This window comes from Parasteatoda tepidariorum, chromosome 7 (genome assembly GCF_982258835.1).
Source record: "Parasteatoda tepidariorum strain Cologne lab strain chromosome 7, Ptep-v5.0, whole genome shotgun sequence".
Lineage (NCBI taxonomy): Eukaryota > Metazoa > Arthropoda > Arachnida > Araneae > Theridiidae > Parasteatoda > Parasteatoda tepidariorum.
The window spans coordinates 102,883,713-102,900,538 of record NC_141761.1 but is presented as its reverse complement, the minus strand read 5'-3'; positions in this window follow the sequence as shown (position 1 = coordinate 102,900,538).

Here is a 16,826-nt window from a genome sequence, read left to right as displayed (position 1 = left end):
ACTTCTAAATAATGGCAGTTGAGAGTGAAACATTCAATATTAAATTTTATTCACAATCACAAACATATGGACACAAAATATTTACGGACACACACAACAAAAAAAACATGCTTCGCATCACAGTTCTAAAACAGTTCTCTCTCGAACCGGAGTGTCAGTGTGTGTGGGAGGAGTCGGATTAGCCGTGAGCACGTGATTATCACGCTCTCGCTAGATGAAATTAACTGATAGATTAATGATTTTAGTTGGAATTTCCAACACAGCATATTGTTAGACACAGATGGGTCACTAAAATTTCACCTTTTTATCGACTATCACTGTTTAGTTTTAAAAGTAAAAAAAAACTTATTAATTACTGAACAAACCATTGATGAAATTTAAACGAAATGAATGCTGATAAATTATTTCTATTACACACGCTAAAAATATTTTTCTTTTCATCTTATTTATGACAGGCATTAAAAGATTCAGTGAATAGTCGGAAAAGGATTAATTTAATTCAAATATGATTTAAATGGCATTCAAGTAAAAAGAATAAATAATGATAGTATGATTAAAATATATTCACTTAAATGATGCTAATTATCAATAAAAAATGATTGAAATTCACACAAACTCAAGTTAAAAGGACCCAATAAAGTGATACATATAATCACGCAAACTTGATTGAAAATCTCTCAAGTTTGAGTGAAAACGATCCACTCAAGTAATACTGAAAATCACTCAAACACGAGTGAGCAAAAATGTAGGCCGAATTTGAGATGGATAGACGGCCGAGAAAAAGACCTGCTCTGGTCTTAAAAAACTAAAAACTGGAGAATGCTTACAAGAAAAAGGTTTGATTGGAAAAAACTTCTTGAGAAAGCCAAGGCTCCCTATGGGCTGTCGAGCCATTGATGACGATGCTTGATATTTTTTAAAAGAATTTTTTCATCCTAATTTTATCGTGTTATGTGTGAAAATTCATTTCAAAGGGAACTTTTTCACTCAAGTCTTATTGTGTTATGTTTGATAAAAAATGATATGTTTAACTATATTATCCATGTGTGTTGCTGAACAAAGTTTAACGATGATATTATATTCTATAAAATATTAAATATAGTATTTGAATGTAAGTGATAAGTTATTGTGAAAAATACATTTAAGTACTTTTTTTTTCAACATTCCAATCAACTTACATTTTAAGTACCTTTTTTAATTACCTTACAGTTGAATGCCTTTTTTAAGATCGAATTTTCAACTTAGCTCTATTTCTTTTAAAATTACATTTTAATGCCTTTTTTGTAACGTTAATACTATTCTCTCAATGAACTTATTTTAATTGCCTTTTCTAATGTTAAATACTCGACACAATCCTACCTATCCTCTTACAGTTGAATGCCTATTGTTAAGAATAATCAAGTTCAAATGAAATATTTTTATTGTCTTCTTTAACATTATATAATAAATTTTTTTTGTAAACTTACAGTTTGATGCCTTTTTTGTTACGTTAATTAAATTCTTCCAATGAACTTTCACTTAAATTACCTTTTTTTAACATTAGATACTCAATTTCCATTAAATCAGTTTTACGATGAAGAAAAACACCAATTTATAATTATACGTATTTTTTTTTATTTTATAATAAAAATAAGGTATTTTTTGCCTGTTTATTTACCTGATTAATATCAGGAATCAGTATGCTTTCAGACTTATGGATTTATAACAGAACCGTATGTCTTGAGAACTAATTCAAGCAGCTCTAATGGTACTTTAATTTTATTTTATAACTAAAGTTTTTCTTAATTACTTAGATAGTCACATAAATTTTTACTTATGTCTTGTGTATGCTGGATTTAGCACATTAGCTGGATTAATCTCCGAAAAAAAACATGCATTATCTATGCGATGCTTAAAAGTAAGATATATAATTGAAATTGCATCTATCAATCTGAGTTTAGGATAATTGAAAGTAAATAAATATTCATACGAGAAAACAAAATTACTCACGAATTTGAAAAAAACAAACAAACAAACAAAATTATTAAAGAAACAAATTAAATATGAACAAATATTGACAAATTATATTAACAAATTAAAAATTTTTCTTCGTGCTACAGTTATCTTCTGAGACGTATAACAGGATGTCGATGAGTTCTTTTTTTTTATTTCGGACTGCATGTTTCTAAATGCGAGTTTACGAAAATGGATACAGTTCGAAATGCGGGTTTAAGAAAATGGACACAGTTCGATATGCGTGTTTAAGAAAATGGATACAGTTCGAAATGCGGGTTTAAGAAAATGGACATAGTTCGAAATGCGGGTTTAAGAAAAAGGACACAGTTCGAAATGCGTGTTTAAGAAAATGGACACAGTTCGAAATGCGTGTTTAAGAAAATGGACACAGCTCGAAATGCGAGTTTAAGAAAATGGACACAGATATTTAAGAAATTGGGTATAGCATTCGATTCCGTTTTTCAAACATATCTTATGAAAATTTTTCTTTTTTTTTTTAAAGAACAAACAATAGGAATTCAAATAAATTCGAAATTTAATATGGTCCATTCGCCTAAATCAATTAGTATTTTTTTAAAAAAATTTTGTTTTTTAATTGAAAAATATTAAACATTCACCGTTCAGGGTTGTCAGGATTCCTATAAGTTTATAACTGTAGTATTAAAAATTGTCATTGTTCGAATTTCAGTTTTTTAAAACCACATAATATTTACTGTTCTGAATAATATAATAAATATAGTAATAGTAAAATCAAAAAATAAATTTTCATCATAAACATTTTCTATCGTTTGGTTTATATTTTCAAACTGTCCTTACTTAAAAAACAGCCCAAGTATGTTAGATTCAGCTAAATTTTTCTGCCTATTGGTGGTCACAGGCAAATTTTGATTTATGAAGATAGTGCTACAAGTCCACTTTGTAAATTCCGATACCGGTGTGGTCACTATTAACAATGCTACTATGATGACCACTTGCTGGCAACAAAATATGCAAATTTAGCCCCATTTAGCCATACAAATTTTTTGAGGTCACAACTGTAGTTTAGTATTGGGGATGCAAAAATATTTATAGGAAAATAATACCCTTATGACATATACCAATTTTGTGCTGATGACAACCAAACCAATATGAAAATTAATGTGGGAAACTGGATCCTACCATGTGATTCTCCGGCCAATTAAAATGCTCTGAAAACAATGGAAAACTGCGACATCATCATTTAATTTTTTTGTATAGTTAGAAATCACAGTAAAAAAATACCTGGATTGATAGTTCAGTCATTATGTCCGGTTGGTCAGAATTGATTATGTTATCACTTCGTTTCTTGACGTCGATATCACTTATACTGGACATCAAAATAGTCTTTAATGAGGGAGTGGAACTTTCAGGCACTGTATGCGGATGATTGACTTCCATCAGAACTGTTCTAATTTCTTTGACGGTTAGATGTTTTTGCTTTCATGACCTTTTCATAATTAAAAACATACTTTTTATAATGATATGTAATAATATGTTTTTTGTTGTTGTTGAAATACCAACATTAATATACATTTTCAAATGCAGAAGAAATAATATAAAACTGCAGTAAGCATCAGTAATAACGCCAGTTAATTATATAAGACGAAATTGTCATTATAATGAACTTGTCTTTATAAGCAAATACGCAAACTTTATCGTAAAGTGGTAATAGCAATACTAAAAAATATTTTAAATAGAGAAATTTACCACTTTTTCGCTTATATTGGGTAATTATTTTAATTTAAAATACATACTTATAGTTTATTGCTTTTGTCTAAAGACTGTAAACTGAATAACGTAGTTCTGTACTTTACGAAATGCACAGGGTCAGAAGATCTTCAATAGGAATGTTTGAACAACAACTTGTAATTTGTTTTTGCAAGACGTCTCGTGACGTCATTGATAACAGTGAATGTTGTTATAACAGTGAATGTTGAATAGTACGTTGTCATAATGCGATGTAAAGGAGCATAATGGATAAATGGTCAATAAAAAGCCCACTCTTTTGAAGTGGATGGTAAGATTTATAAAAATATCTGAATAAATTTTTTTTTGTAAGGCCGAAGATAACTTAACCGGTGGTCGCACCAAGCATTGCCTGATAAAAATTAGTTATTGAAATAGTCAGAAAGAAACAGTACTCCTTTTTTGATTTTCTTTATTGATGTTAGAAACAAATAAACCTTTTTTGTATAACGTTGCTCTCTTGAACAGCAGAAAAACGTATTTCTCTAAAAATATTTGTCGTAATAACGAAAGGCTAATAATTTTCTGCAATAAATGATTATTTTGCGTTGACTGTTTAATCACTTACTTATGTAAACGTTGTACTTACGTGCGTTAGATTTCGTTTCATTCTGACAACTCTTTCTAGGGGTGCCAATTTTTACGGCAATGAGTATATTATAATTGACATATTTGCTTATTAAAAATTTTTTTAATTGCAAAACAGTTCACCTTTGGTGTCTTCTTAAGTTCCAGAGCTAGCCTTGAGGTTCTTAAGTCACCACCTCTCATTCAATCTACTATTTTAAATAGGTTTGATTTTAACAAAATGCAACGCGTGTAACACATTAACTCCTTCATGTGGATCATTAAACTTGTTTCTAATTAAATTATGAATAAATAGATGTTTATTTTCCTAAGCTCAAAGGATAAATATAAAAACATTGATCTTCGAAATACGTAGATATCAGAACTCGCAATCAATATTTTTACAGGAGCACATACGTAAATTTTATCCAGTAGCAACAGTGGTGTATCTTTTTTTTGGTACTAATTAGAAACACTGTCAGTTTTATGATAACGAACTAAGGTGACCTCATTATACAAATATTGAAGCAATTTGATCATCACGCTAGTCTGTTATGCAAATGGTGCTCACTCAAAATAATTCAATAATCAATTTTTTTTTAACTAAAAATGTTTGTTTCTAGTGTGGGATTGGGCAATTAACAAACTTGAACGCAAAAGCATTGAATTGTATCTTCGTCATTAATATGATATTTAATAAATACGTCATTTTGACGCTTTTGCAAAACTGTAAATCTTTTAAAGAAAAAGTTAATATTTGAAAATTATTTTAATAATAATTAGTAAGCTAGTTTAGTTCAATCTTTTTATATGAATACGGCATTTAAATTTGAGAGTCTTATTTCGAAAAAAATTTAAGGCAAAAATTTTTCTTAACGGAATTCAGACACTTTCTTTTTAGAAATGTAATTTTAGAGGTTGACAAAGGATTCAAAATGGTTTTTATGGCAGTGAGTATATCGTGATTGACATATTTGCTTATTAAAAATGTTTTAATTGCAAAACAGAGGTTGATATTATTATCCTAACAATTGATCGTACTTATTTGATTAAAAAATTCATTACCGTCAAAAATATATAAATTGGAAATGACAGTCTCGGATTCTTTCGTTTTTTTTTGTGTTGCTCTTCATCTTATTTCACTCTCGGCTACTGTTGTTTTTCTAGTTTTGTCTCTCATTTTTATGTTTTCATTTTTTGTTGGCAACTTAACTTTTTATATTTAAATTTACTTTTGCTTCTCAGTCTCGTCCGGCAAGCCTTCAGCTAGTCATGTAGAGTAAGAAAAAATACACATCGGGGGTTGTAAATTGATATGTAAGCAAGAAAAAATAAAAATGCTACCAAAATCTGCAAAACCACGTCTGCAGACTTTGCACCTTAGCAAATAACCTTAGTTACCTAGTTAGGAAAATGAGATGAAAACATCAATATTAGTTTGATCATGTTTCGAATATTCTCTCTCTTTCCGTAATTAATTAGGTTTTGGTGTCTTTAGCTCCACCTTCGATAAATCAGTCAAATTTAATTGCTTTATTTTCTCTCTCTTAAAAACTCTCGAGGCTCTCACCTTGTTGGTAGGACGTTGGACTCGTGTTCATGAAAACGTAAGTTTAAACCCCGCCAGCAGAAAAATCCAGGTGTGACTAGTGCACGTAATAATCTGTCGGGCTCATAAAGCCCTCCAAGTTCCCCTAAAAAATCAAAACCTCTGGGGGTACTTAATTGGAGATTGATCGTTCCCTGGTTTAGGACAAAATTACGATTTGGGGATGAGTGAAGTCTGGTTGGGTCCTCTCTGTAAAACGTGCTGTGACGTGTATGTTGAAAGTCATATTCTTTGTCATAGATGGCGCCTCTAAAAACATAAGCAACGCACCCTCTGCCTTAAAAATTAGTTTGATTCCCATTCACGCTTTCTGGTATTTACAAGTGGCATGAGTAACAATAACAGCAACAGTAGGAGTATTATCATCGAAATTATTGAGATCACCTCAAAAGATTTAAACCTTATTTACCTTTTAGTGGGTAATACACTGATGGAAAAAAATCCCATCAGCAAGAAAAAATTATTGCAGAGTAATGAAATTTCAGCAATGCGTTTGTCCGTGTAACATATTTAATTGATTAAAGTTTCAAGAGGAAATTTTAATGCAATTAAGAGAAATGCCATTACGACTATGAAATACTCGTACATTAATAACCGGTGCTACCACCAGAATTTTGGATGCAAACGGGAATGCATTGTGACATAAAGATGTCTCGTATGATAGAGTTCCATGCCTGTGCTGGTTGTGGAGGACACTGAATTTGTCGCCCAATGATGTCCCATGCGTGCTCGATTGGTGAAGGCCGGACATCTGGTGTTCTAGCAGGTTAAGGTAACACATCAACATTCTGTAGAGCATGTTGGATTACAGCAGCAGTATGAGGGTGAACGTTATCCTATCGGAAAGTATTCAAGTATCCCCACGAATGCTGCACATGAATGGCAATAAAACAGGTTGAATCACCAGGTTGACGTACAAATTTGTAGTGAAGATACGTGGAATAACCATGAGAATGCTCCTTCTGTTAAAGGGAATTGCTGCCCAGACCATAACTCCAGGCGTTTTTATGTTAATGTGATGCGAAATTTTTTTTTTGCTGCCCAGTTTTTGTTGTAAAATTGTATAAAATAAAAACAAACAGAATGTTTAAGCGTTTTTTAAAACCTCTTATAATGAAAGATTTTTTATGCATAGCTACTGCATTATATGGACTTACACTGTAGAAAATTAACAAGTGTGTGATTTTTTGTAAAATTGTAAAATAAATTTAAAATGTTCATATTTTCAACAATTGACGAGTAGTAGAAACACTTCCATGAATCATCAGGCAATCAAACTGGTTTCTCCCTCGTTTCTTTGTAGTCATTTGGCAGATTTATTAAACATTTTTGTTCCTTTCTCTCTTAAACATATTTTTTATCTCTAACGTGCAACTTTTCTTGCCTTACTGCTTGGAAAAGATTCTGAAAATGCGCAATAAGAAAGGTCTTTACCGAGGATATTTTAAATTAGGTGTATATTTTTAAAAGTGTCATATCTTGGAAAAAAAGCAGATTTACATTCTTATATTATTATTCTAAAGATACAATTATAAGCAAAAAAGGTTTAACATTTATATAGCACAAATATATAAGGCAGACAACCCTTTGCGGTTGTATTTTGTTGACACTTTATGAAAATGGGCGGTTAAAATCAGTTACAAAGGGTTAAAATAATAACATATAGTGTTTTTTTAAATTATCTATGTTTTAAAATATTTTGCAGAAAATACATTAGTCTTTAAGAAAACAAAAATATTAAAAAAAAACTTTCATAAATATGATCTCATCACACCGTCTTTAATCATTGAAAGAAACGCTATCTTGCGTGATTTACGCTTAGTTTTTTTTCCCGCCATTTTTTCCCTATAACTTTATTATTTATCTTTGTAATCATTCTCCTATATTACTTATAAGCAAAATCAACAACAAAAACTCTAGGTCAGAACAATAACTCTTTCATCATTTGACTAGCTGATTGATTGCTTCTGATCAATAATATTTCATCAGAATTATTGGTGTTTCATTGCTCAATAATCCAATCCATTATTAATCAAAATGCAAACCATTAGTTAATTCGTAGAAAACGTTTAGATTAATTTTATTTTCTTGGTGGTTCTTATTTGACAGAATGGTACCTTATTTGTAAATTTCTCGAACATGCTTTAACACGTTGAATGCCATGGGGTCACCGGTGACGGGAGATGCAAAGATTATCAGAAGCACATAATTCGAGTATATTTTTAATTTTTTTATATTATTATCGTAAATAAAATGGTTTGAAGAAATTAATGCAATACAGAACACACAAAAATAGTTTTATTTGTACACACAGAGATGCCAACTTGCTCCGGACGGCGAATTTCTGGTCTTATTACCTGTTTTACAATTATTATTTTTTGATGCAAATTGCATTAATATACTATTATGGTTAAGGAGATTCGTTAAATGATTTAAAAACTTAACTTTAAAAATAATTACTTAGATAAATGATTTATGTCCACTAATAGATCTTAATAGTACCATACGGGAAATACTTGGGCGTGGAAAGAAGCGCACAAGTGCTCTTTTTAATACATATATTTCAAGGTGAATAATTTCAACAGTTTTATGCCAAGAAGCAACAATTATTGCAAAGCAATCATCGGGGTAGGTGAACGTTAGCGAACAGGAGGCCTCCTATTAAATTATAAATTAGATCATCAAATGAGTAACCACGATAATAAGTCAATAATTTTGAAAATATAAAATAAATTGCACTGTCTTTTAATTAGCAGAATAATGATGTAATAAATTCCTGAAAACAGTAATTCACTTTAGTGACATGTTTTGGATTTCATTTCTATTATTGATGTTTTGAGTTCATAATTCGTATTTGCCTTAATCGACATAATACAGAAAATAAAATGATGTGATTTAATTTAAAATTGAGAAGGGTATAAAATTGCAATTAAAAAATGTAAATAAAATGGGATAGTTGCGGAATAAATTTCAGATTGTAAGGCATAGAGTTGTTTACATCGACTTAAAGAATGTAACTTTACATGGCCAAATATATATATATATATATATATATATATATATATATAAATAAATAAATACAAGAAAACACGAAGAAAGTTAAGAAAAATTGTTTGTTATTGTTTGTTATTTTTTTACTTATTTTTTTACTATTTATTCTTCATTTTGAACTTATAAAGCATTATAATTCTTACTATATCATTTCTAAAATTTGGTGGCACACAAAGTGCCGCGGCGCAGTGGAGAATCACTTATCTTTTAAGCCTAAATCCTTAGCCATATTCAGTTTTTTACAAGTGAACTCCCTTTTTGAATTTTGTCATTCTTATTATCTCACTGTTCGACGACAAAATTTTTATTTGTAGAGTATTGCGTGGTTTGACCGTTGCTTGAAATGCAAATTAAATTAAGTCGAAAACTACTTGTAATATTATTTTTCTTTCTCTGGTTCAATATTTCGTTCTCCTTTTGCACAATGCGTAGTGTTGAGTTTGTACATTTTCTTAAATATTTAAGTTCGGATTTAAGTATTTTCTCCTGGATATACGGTATTGTGTACGCAGGAACTGAGTGTAATAAGAGATAAATTCCATCTATTTTATTGCCTGGAACATGGTGTCCACGGCGATCAATCAACAATGAAACTTGTTCTTAACAACAACTGTCGTATAGTCTACAACTAATCTGATAAGTATCCTTAAAAATTTAATCCAAACCGAAACATTATCTTTTCCGCTTATTCGAAAATAATACATGAAAGAACGCGATTTTGTAATTTTACTGTTATTCTTCTGACGCGTTTTTTATTTCTTTAATTTTAACACGTCCTCTTAATAAGATATTTTGATCAAGCTGGGTCTGATAAAATGCCTTCATGGCAACTTTCCTCTCACATGAAATGATTTTTTTCGTCGCACTTCTGTCGACATCGACGTGGTAGATTTTTCAAATGTTTTATTTTTCCGGCATAAAATGTCCACTTGAATGACTGTATCTTATGACTATCACCATTCTATTAGGTATTTCAATCCTATTCAGCACCAATACAGTTTCTTTTTCATTTTCAAATTATTTGTTGGGATTTTTTCATTTCTATAATCAGATGATGACGAATCGGAATAAATATAAAATAATTTTTTAGAATCCTGTTTTCTGCCTTAGTGTTGAATTAAGCACCACCAGTTTCATTATTTCCCTTATTTGAATAATTCTTATTAACATTTTCTATTTTAAAAATATGACGATATATTTTTTTTTCTTAAAAAAACAGCACACACTAAAATTTAAATTTATAAGTACTTGCTTTTGGGGCAATTCAAATATATCTGTTTTATAATTTATATTTCTCGTACTTGATTCCTGCGAGCGATAACAGTTCCCGCCTAATTGAGACAATGAAGTTAAAATGGAGTTAATCAGATTGGTTGTTGGAATAAATTATTTATTATTCAATAGCTAGAAAAATTTTGTCATTTAGTGGTGTTAATACTTAATATTAGGTAAATTTGCTTTAAATATATACAGCTAGGAGCCAATGAAGTGCTTTGATATTAAAATTTAAGGAAATTCAGAAAATGGAGTTAATCGATTTGGTAAGTGAAAGCATTCATATTGTGTTCAGACACTTTTAGGTTTCCTAAACATTTCGGAATTCGCGATCGCAACCAACTATAGGGGGCGTTGTTGTATGAGACGAATACCTGCGATTTCTATATCACAGTCATACAGTTACTCTAGAGACGTCTTTAATGTAGCGAGTAGCATTGCAACGTTACTTCTTTATTGTGGCTTATTAAATTTAAATAAGAAATATGTTTGATATTCTTTCTTATGCAAACGAAAACAAAAAGGCATCTCTTTTTTTCAGAGAAGGAACATCCACAACACATCGGAAAAATATTTGTACATAAACGGAAAAAAATATGTATATTCTTATAAGAGTTAAAACCTAACGCCCGAGAAATAGTTTTACTAAATTTAATGATATAACATGAAAGGCCTATTTAAACTTTACATCCATAGTCTTTAGAATCATATTACTTCAAAAATTAAAATGAACAAAAAGTATACATAAGTCTCATAATTTTATAAAATTTAATTTTTAAAGAAAAATTTTTTGACAACAATTTTTATCAAAAAATTTCAAGTTTCAATAAAAATCATTATTTATAAACTAAAAAACGTAAAATAAAGAATGCTTACGAAGCAAAAAAAAAAAAAAATTCTTTTTTGTTGCCATTTTTTAGTGCTACGAAAATTCATTTTTGGAATTTGCCAAAAGCAAAACAAGATGCAATTTTATTATTTCAGGAGCGAAATATTTTACAAAAAAAAAACGAAAACGTACCAATTCCCATGACATGAAACTTTACCTTGGTAAACGTGCGTTTTGGAAATGTTATCTCATTTGGAATCTTATTTATAGGAGTTAATATGGCGACATCATCAGGTGAACGAAAATGGAGATTGTTTTGACTCTATGTTAAACTTTATATCAGCCCATTTCCCACCGAAATCAGATTGACTACTTTGATTTTAAATAAAATGTTTTATTTTGCGATTTGTCACAAAAATTTTAGGTGTAGATTGGCGGCACTTAAAAACTGCCAAATCTGTAGCTGCGGTGGCGTTAATACATAAGTACCGAATTTTTATTCCATACTTTTTCTGAATCATATTACTTCAAACATTAGAATAGGCAAGAAGTATACATAAACACATAATGTTATACCATTTAATTTTTCAAAAAATGTGTTTTGACAACAATTTTTATCCAAAAATCAAAAACTAAAAAATGTAAAATAAGGAGTTCTTAGGATAAAAAAACGATTTTAAAAATTCCTCATACTGAAATAAAAAAACTGTCATATTGCTTCTTTTTTTATTCTTATTGTTCTTAATCAGACGTAAAAAACCATTCTGAAGAGAACTATCATCAAATAAGTAAAAACATTATTTACAAGCAAATTTTTTATTATAAAAATCATAGCACTCACCTTCTTTATAAATCCGGAGAAATCCAAATGAAATGTTCTTCGTTTGAAAATGTTATTTTCGAATAATATCTACATAGATTATCCCTTCATTACTTTTAGATAACATACCACACAGCAAGATCTCGATAAGAATTTTAATATGTAGCTTAAAAACAGAATAGCTGAATTCCAGTTGAAATTATTCTTTCAAAACTAAAAAATACTTACCAAGACAAAATACAAAAAATTTATTAATAATCAGCACAAATGACACTATTCGCGATCGCAACGAACTATGGGGGCGTTGTTGAGGGAGACAAATACCTGCGATTTCTATATGAACAGTCATTCAGTTACTCTGGAGACGTCTTTAATGTAGCAAGCAGCATTGTAACGCTCCTTCTTTATTGTGGTTTATTAAATTTAAAAAAGAAAAATGTTTAATATTCTTTCTTATACAAAAGAAAACAAAATGGTATCTCTTTTTTCTTTAGAGAAGGAGCATCCAAAACACATCGGAAAAATATTTGTAACTAAACAGAAAAAAATATGTATCTCCTTATTAGAGTTAAAACCTAATGTCTGAGAAAAATTTAACGATATAACATGAAAGGCCCGTTTAAACTTTACATTCCATGGTTTTAAGAATCATATTACTTCAAACATTAAAATGAACAAAATGTAGGACACAAAGCCTCATAATTTTATAAAATTTAATTTTGTAAACAAAGTTTTTTGATAACAATTTATATCAAAAAATTTCAAGTTTCAATAAAAATCATTATTTAGAGACTAAAAAAACGTAAAATAAAGAATGCTTACAAAAAAAAAAAGAAAAAAAAAGAAACAATTCTTTTTTGTCGCCATTTTTTAGTGCTGCGAAAATTCGTCTTTGGGATTTGCCAAAAACAAAATAAGATGCAATTTTATTTTTTCAGAAGTGAAATATTTTACCAAAAAAAAAACGAAAATGTTCCAATTCCCATGACATGAAACTTTATCTTGGTAAACGTACGTTTTGGAAACGTTATTTCATTTGGAATCTTATTTATCAGAGTTCATAATGGCGATATGATTGTTTTGAATCTATGCTAACGTCTATATCGGTCCATTTTCCTCCGAAATCCGACTGACTACTTTGATTTTAAATAAAGTGTTTCATTTTATAATTTGTCACAAAAATTTTAAGTGTTGACTGGCGGCACTTAAAAACAGCCAAATCTGCAGCGGCGGTGGCGTAATACATAAGTACCGAATTTTTATTCCATACTTTTTCTGAATCATATTACTTCAAACATTAGAATAGGCAAGAAGTATACATAAACACATAATGTTATACCATTTAATTTTTCAAAAAAAGTGTTTTGACAACAATTTTTATCTAAAAATCATAAACTAAAAAATGTAAAATAAGGAGTTCTTAGGATAAAAAAACGATTTTAAAAATTCCTCATACTGAAATAAAAAAACTGTCATATTGCTTCTTTTTTTATTCTTATAGTTCTTAATCAGACGTAAAAAACCATTCTGGAGAGAACTATCATCAAATAAGTAAAAACATTATTTACAAGCAAATTTTTTATTATAAAAATCATAGCACTCACCTTCTTTATAAATCCGGAGAATTCCAAATGAAATGTTCTTCGTTTGAAAATGTTATTTTCGAATAATATCTACATAGATTATCCCTTCTTTACTTTTAGATAACATACCACACAGCAAGATCTCGATAAGAATTTTAATATGTAGCTTAAAAACAGAATAGCTGAATTCTAGTTGAAATTATTCTTTCAAAACTAAAAAATACTTACCATGAAAAAATACAAAAAATTTATTAATAATCAGCACAAATGACACTATTCGCGATCACAACGAACTATGGGGGCGTTGTTGAATGAGACAAATACCTGCGATTTCTATATGAACAGTCATTCAGTTACTCTGGAGACGTCTTTAATGTAGCAAGCAGCATTGTAACGCTCCTTCTTTATTGTGGCTTATTAAATTTAAAAAAGAAAAATATTCAATATTCTTTCTTATACAAAAGAAAACAAAATGGTATCTCTTTTTTCTTTAGAGAAGGAACAATATTTGTAATCGGAATCGTAATTTGTAATTGGAATCGGAAAAATATTTGTAACTAAACAGAAAAAAATATGTATCTTCTTCTTAGAGTTAAAACCTAATGCCTGAGAAAAATTTAACGATATAACATGAAAGGCCCGTTTAAACTTTACATTCCATGGTTTTAAGAATCATATTACTTCAAACATTAAAATGAACAAAATGTAGGACACAAAGCCTCATAATTTTATAAAATTTAATTTTGTAAACAAAGTTTTTTGATAACAATTTATATCAAAAAATTTCAAGTTTCAATAAAAATCATTATTTAGAAACTGAAAAAACGTAAAATAAAGAATGCTTACAAAAAAAAAAGAAAAAAAAAAGAAACAATTCTTTTTTGTCGCCATTTTTTAGTGCTGCGAAAATTCGTCTTTGGGATTTGCCAAAAACAAAATAAGATGCAATTTTATTTTTTCAGAAGTGAAATATTTTACCAAAAAAAAAAAAAAAAAATCGAAAATGCTCCAATTCTCATGACATGAAACTTTATCTTGGTAAACGTATGTTTTGGAAACGTTATTTCATTTGGAATCTTATTTATCAGAGTTCATAATGGCGATATAATTGTTTTGAATCTATGCTAACGTCTATATCGGCCCATTTTCGTCGGAAATCCGACTGACTACTTTGATTTTAAATAAAGTGTTTCATTTTATAATTTGTCACAAAAATTTTAAGTGTAGACTGACGGCACTTAAAAACAGCCAAATCTGTAGCGGCGGTGGCGTAATACATAAGTACCGAATTTTTATTCCATACTTTTCTGAATCATATTGCTTCAAACATTAGAATATGCAAAGAGTATACATAAACACATAATGTTATACCATTTAATTTTCAAAAAAAGTATTTTGACAACAATTTTTATCTAAAAATCATAGACTATAAAACGTAAAACAAAGAATTCATAGGATAAAAAAACGATTTTAAAAATTCCTCATATTGAAATAAAAAAACTGTCAAATAGCTTTTTTTTTATTCTTATAGTTCTTAATCAGACGTAAAAAACTATTCTGCAGAGAACTATCATCAAATAAAAAAACTATTTACAAGCAAATTTTTTGCTATAAAAGTCATAACACTCACCTTCTTTATAAATGCGGAGAATACCAAATGAAATGTTCTTCGTTTGAAAATTTTTTTTTCAAATAACATATACAAACATTATCACTTCATTACTTTTAGATAACATACCACACAGCAAAATTTTATTATTGTAAGATCTCGATATGAATTTTAATATGTAGCTTAAAAACAGAATAGCTGAATTCTAGTTGAAATTATTCTTTCAAAACTAAAAAATAGTTACCAAGAAAACGATAAAAATTTATTAATAATCATCACAAATGGTACTATTTCAAGTAATTTGGATGATTTTTTATTGTTGTTTTCCGAATTATATAAATATAGAAATATATACTATTCTATAACGAAGAAGAATATTCTATAACTATTACAGTTCTGAATTCACATTTATTCATTGGAATGAAAAAAGCTATGTTGACTTCACTTTGATTTATAATGAATTGAAGACAGAAAAAATGTATTTTACCTTAATGCACACATCTGTAACCGAAATCTGAAGTCATCAGTTACAAGTTTGTTGATTATAGAAGTTAAAAATTATTGAGGAATTTTTCTTCAAATGTTTGGTGAGTTCGGTTTCTGAAATATTTACCAATATTCTGGAGAGTTTTTTCAAGTTTTTCGACCTTTTCCTTAGGGAAATTTTGCTGCTAAGAAATGGCGTCTGATTCTGTCAATGATTTTGATGGAACTTATGAAAAGTTAATAAATTAATGCTTCATATTTCAGGCTCCCGCTAGAGCGCGTACTCGAGCGTTGCGATCGCGAATTTAAAATGCAAATTATAATTTTTGTAAAATTTTAAATTTTATTTTGCAAGTTATAAAAATGTAAAAGGAGAGATTGCTGATAGGTAAAAACCATTTAAAAGAATTAATATCAAATTGATATTTTTTAGCAAAAAGCAAACTATTTTAAATGAAAAGTGAACCACAGCAGCCACAATTTTTTTAATTATCGTCGTTTTTTTTTTTTTTTTTTTTTTTTTTTTAAGTGAAAAAAATTATACATGTTTTTTTGATTTTTAAAAGCTTTGTTCAACTTTCAGTAAACGTTAATTGTTTGATGTTATTTAGTAGTAATATATTATTTGATGAAAAAGGATGAACAAGTAAATAAGTTATGCCACATATTTACAAATAATGGTCCTTTTCGACATTGTTTGTATGATTATATGAACAAAGTTACATAAACATTTGGTCACGTTTAATTATCTGATAATTGTAGTGACGACGATGTCAACAAAAATGGATTATTTCAGAAAAGTGATCACTTTTGATGAATATTGTATTAGAACTCGAAGAACCTTTTATTGTTTGGTTAATAGCCAATGCGTTCTTTTTTCTATCGAAAAGTTTGAATATTCCAAGCTTGTGATTTTAAGAAGATTCATGCTTTCGAAGTGGTTGTTTCCCAACTTAGTACAAGAAGAATAAAATAATATAAAATGGGTGAGTCCTACTTATTTTGTTTTCTGCAGATGAGCTCTAAAATTTGCGAATAAATTAATATTAGTCATCTTAGGTAAATTAGAATAAGTTACTGTTTTAAGATATATGATTAAAGAAAACTAATATATTTTGAGTTCACTTTCGTTGCTTAATTTCAACTTTTTCTAGTTGATGTAACTTTTTTGTTTAAAAGTTCATTTCATTTCAAATTCATTTCGTTTCATTTTCAAATATTTTTTGGGTGTTTACTTT